At 37.6% G+C, this 5169-nt stretch overlaps 1 protein-coding gene across 1 annotated transcript in view; it reads right to left on the bottom strand.

Annotated features, from left to right (window-relative positions):
* The window catches only part of LOC106534550 (uncharacterized), a gene marked incomplete at its 3' end in the record, with an annotated part of 10629 nt that extends 7994 nt beyond the window's left edge, over positions 1-2635 (bottom strand). Inside the window, 1 exon segment of the mRNA XM_014031236.1 lies at positions 2488-2635.
* Positions 2636-5169: the final 2534 nt, after the last annotated feature.

The following is a 5169-nucleotide window of genomic DNA, read 5'->3' as shown; positions in this document are numbered from 1 at the left end:
GATTAAAAGCAGAGTTTTCATTGTGCATCTAAACACACACACACACACACGTCTTCCTATCTTTGTGAGGACCACACACAGCGCTCAGCCTCGCTCTGCGCCGTCTTTTCCCCCAAGTTTGGCGAGAAGTGGATATGGAGGGTCGCAAAAAATAGCTCTAGACTTGATCTGGCCTTATTTAAATAAAAATGACTACATGCTGTGAAATTCTTAGAGGGGTGGGCCGTCTCATTGGCGGGGTGGGCTGTATAATGGTAGGAGAAACACTGGGATCAATGCAGATAGTCCATAGGGTGGCTCACCATAAAAAAACTAACACATTAGCACATTAACAGAATAAAGGTTGGGTCTCACTTCCCCACCAGGGACCACTTTTGACCACACCCCTTTTCCACTGTGACCGTCAAAGTTGCGGGTACAGGGACCTTAATTGCCAATTACTTTGCTATAAACTAGGGATGTCCCGATACAACTTTTTCACTTCCGATACGATACTGATACTGCAACTTTGAGAATTGGCTGATATCGATATTGACCTGATACCATATCAGTACGAATCACACACTTTTACCTATTTTGTAGTGTAAAAAACTTAGAAAAATCTTAATCAGGTCAAACAGTGAAAAAGAGTTGGTATGAGAAAAACTGACACATTTATTTTTAACCAATGGATCACATACATTTTAAACTGAAGAACATTCTACAGTTTAATAAATAAAATAAATTACAATACCCTGAAAATAAAACATAATAAAAACAAAATGTACTTTTAAAGTGTAAAATAATTCAAAATCACTCCAGTTATTTTTTTTAACATCTGTCAGCCTGGTGCTGCTTTATGGTGGGAATAACTGAAGGTGGGGACAAAACAAAACCCCGCATTATTGTCTGTTCAAAGTTAAGAGTGCACAGCTATAATTTTACTGACTGTGCTCAAAACGTCATTATCATTGCACTTAATCTTCACTCAAACAAGTGTGTAAACAGATTAAACCTCACTCTAATAACAAGAGCAAAAAACAAATAGTAAGAATTAGTCAGTTAATTAAATTGATAGCTACAGTACCTTTCTTACTGCTGGATTTCCACTTTCTACAGTCTGAGCATCATGTGGAGATTAGCCTCTCTCTCCAGCAGGATCTCTCCATGTCGCGCTCGTATTTCAAATCACAAGCTGTGCTCTCCTTTCTTCTGTCCATCAATCCCAGAGATAATCCACGGGCAGCACTCTGCTGATATCAAAACCATAAGCGTGCTGTCCTCGCTTCTGCCTGCTTAGAACCAGCGGATTGAGAGGAGGTTCTGCTCGGTTGGAACCATGGAGACACTTTTGGACCGAAGCCGAACTGAGTCGAACTGCAAAGGGTTGAGAGTAGTTGTCTCTCCGGTTTAAAACGTAAACGATTATGTGCCCCCACGAAAACTTGTGCGTGACAACTTTGCACTTAGCTTCAACTCTGTTTCTGATGAAAATAGAAAGTACTACTGACATTGCTCCTATTGCTAGCTACTTTGTTTGCGCAGCATGTTGTTGTGATCACATGAGCACTGCATGCTGGATCCAAGCACTGCTGGATAGAAACACTGGAGCGGAGGCAGTGAACTGCTGGAACGGATTGCTAATATCGGAGCGCTTGTATCAAACATTTTTTTATGCGGGCCGATAAAACCGATACTTGTTTTTTGGCTGATGTCGAACCAATATCCGATATTAATATCGGATGGGGACACCCCTACTATAAACCAACGAAATTTTAAAAACAGGATATCAGCAGATTTGTAATGATTAGCTCTTCGATTTACATGACATTTAGGGATGCAAGTTATCGATTAATGGGTTAATCTATAGTTGATTGATCTTATCGATGGACTAACGATTGATAAGCGGCCATTTTCCTAAAAACCTGACATTTCTCTTTCTATTACACGAAGGGCTAATTTTTTACACACTAAATAAAAAAGTACAGTATTGTTTTAACAATTCATTGTGCCAGCTGTGTGAGTAAACACTGACTGAATGAACAGAGAAATGTGGATTTCTCTCACATTATTAAACCTGGACATATTTATAAAATATAACCAAATAGGAATCTGTTAAGTTGCTAGTTGAAAAAAACAATGAAAGAATAAAACAAGAAAACACTTAATCCACCATGAAGATGAAAAACTATAATTTAAACACAGGGCGTTAATATTTTAAGATAAAGATTAACTCAAAAACAAACTAGAAACATAAAATATCCCTGAAAGATGTGAGACACAAATGATTACTGGAAATTGTTTGTTGTTTATATTCCCCCTGCTTCTATCTTAGCTGGGCTACACAGCATGATCTGACATCAGTTACTGTTCATTATTTGCTTTACTGGCCAGGTTATGTCACACATATTAGATTAAGTTCAAGTTAATATTTGCAGCGACTAACTTTTTTTTTCACACGAGTTAAACTCAACAAGAGGAAGCTAACGTTAGCCACAGTTAGCTTACCGTTCTGTCGTCCTGCTCTCTTGTCTTTAGCATCATACTGCTTGATGGTCTGGCACAGCCTTCAAAACTTTTCCTTCCAGTTTGGTGATTAGTCCATTATTATTGTTGTGTCGCAAACAAAACTAAATAAGACTTGYACGTTTGAGGTCCCGCCTACATTGAGACGGCCTCCTGCTTGGTTTAACAGGGCCTGGGTAGAGTAGCATCGCCCTCTGCTGGATGAAGTCAAAACTACACTGAAATAGGGTTTAAACGGACGTTTTCAATTAATCGAATGGAAGAAATTTTAATCTAATAAACCATTATTTGACGATTAGTCATAAGTTTAATAATTGTTAGCATCCCTAATGACATTCCATGGACTATTTCGCAGATACCGTTTAGCGCCGCCCACCGGAAGTGGCACGCAATGGTTTGTGGGATTGTTTGGGGGCAAACCAAAGAAAAGTAAAGATGGGACAGGCTTTAAAAGATTTTTTTATTGTTGCACATTTTAGAATGTTTAATTTGGTTCGTGAGGTACCAACTTCTAATCAGAAAAAGGACAAACTCGTGCACAACTTTTACCTGCTCAAATGTTGGAATTAGTGCCTAAAATAGCAACCTGGAGATACAAAATAGAGGCAAGGTCATACTGCTGTGCAATATTTTCACTCTTAATATAATGTAGCAATTACTAAATATTATATTATATCATCAGTCCACAGCACCTTATTCCAACATGAAGCTGGCTTGTCCAGATGTGCTTCAGCATACCTCAACCAGCTCTGTTTGTGATGTGGGCGGAGAAAAGGCTTTCTCTGCATCACTCTCCCATACAGCATCTCCTTGTGTAAAGTGTGCTGAATAGTTGAACGATGCAGTGACTCCATCAGCAGCAAGATGATGTTGTAGGTCTTTGGTGCTGGTCTGTGGGTTGACTCTGACTCTTCTCAACATCCTTCACTTCTGTTTATTCCAGATTAGTCTTGGTCTGCCACTTGGAGCCTACACTTGAACTGTGCCTGTGGTCCTCCATTTTCTCACAATGTCTCTCACAGTGGAGACTGAAAGAAATCTCTGAGATAGCTTTCTGTATCCTTCCCTTAAACCATGACGCTGAACAATCTTTGTTTTCAGCTCATTTGAAACTTGTTTTCAGACTCCCATGCTGCCACTCTTCAGAGAAGATGAAAAGAGGAGAAAAACTTACAATTGCCCCCCTTAAATACCCTTTCTCATAACTGGAGTCACCTGTGTATGGAGGTCAAGGGTCTCTGAACTTATCAAACCAAATTTGAGTTCCAATAATTAGTTATAAAGGTTTTGAAATCAATAAAATGACAACAGTGGCCAAATTAATGCACCTGCCTAATTTTGTTTAACCAATTATTGCACACTTTCTGTAAATCATATAAACTTCATTTCACTTCTCAAATATCACTGTTTTTGTCCCCTATATGATGTATTTAACTGATTTTTTTTATCCAAACAATCAATGATTTATAAAGGTAAATCAGGAAAATTAACAAGGCTGCTATAACTTTTGCATCCCACTGTATATAAACAACAGTAGTGATGGCTGGATTTTTTTTTCACTCAACGATCAGTGTTGTGTTGAGTGAGGCATCTGATGAGGGAAAACTTTTTTTTCAAGGTGATGGAATAAAAAACGTGAACAACTGCGTGCTCACGCATTCAATAGGATCAAATCAGCTGCTCATCAAAGATGTTTAACAACAGGCTTCAGTGAAAAGATCATTTTCAACAAAATTACTTGCAGATGATAGTCCTGTTCTGGTCCTGCTCCATAGCGGGGGATAGCAGCAAGATAGCAGACGAAAGTTACACAATTTTTTTGTCACTTAGCAGAGGAACAAAGACGTGCAGTCTGAAGTATAAACAGGCCTGCTGGTTTATACRGGTCGCCTGACATTACTCAATAATCTACAGACTTATGAGAGTTGGTGGGGCACTCTTTAATACAAACATATAAAAGAAGTCAATGCATGAACAGGACAAAAAACAAGCAACAAAAATAACAAACACTTTAACATTTTAAAAAATAAACATGTCAAAACTTAAATAAGACAGAGGCAAACAGTGATGACGTGAGTCCTGTATGAGAAACTGGTGTGCAAGACAAAATGAAGTGTGACAAACGAGAAGAAAAAAACAAACTGAGGAACTGATCCTACAAAATAAAACAGGTGAAGGTGCAAAACAGAACAAAAGACTAACAAAATGACAAAAAACCAAGATAACTTAAAACCGAGAACTGTTGGAAATCGTTTGTATTAAATAAAAACAAATCTTTTGAAAGCAGTTTTAACCAAGAACCTAATAATTTATTAACTTAAAAGATTTATTTTCAGTAAAATTGCCAAATTTTTATACATCCTTCATCCAAGTAAGGCTGAGCGGGCAACCTTTTATTTAATTAGAGGTATATTTACATTACACTGAGACTTGTTCTCATTATTAAAAGTGGCTTGATTATAGTTGCAAACATTCATCCATTCAAATACATACAGTACATCCCTTCTCCTCTTTTCTGTGTAGAGTTCAAGTTTTTATATTTTTATTGTGCCTTTTAGGATATTTTTAAGGTTTTTTATTGGCATTTGTATGTATGTATGTGTGTATGTACAGTATGTATGTATGTATGTATGTACTGTATGTATGTATATGTATGTATGTATG

Source organism: Austrofundulus limnaeus, unplaced genomic scaffold (genome assembly GCF_001266775.1).
Source record: "Austrofundulus limnaeus strain Quisiro unplaced genomic scaffold, Austrofundulus_limnaeus-1.0 Scaffold1206, whole genome shotgun sequence".
NCBI classification, from domain to species: domain Eukaryota; kingdom Metazoa; phylum Chordata; class Actinopteri; order Cyprinodontiformes; family Rivulidae; genus Austrofundulus; species Austrofundulus limnaeus.
The sequence above is the reverse complement of the archived record's forward strand: the minus strand, read 5'-3'. Positions and strand labels throughout refer to the sequence as shown.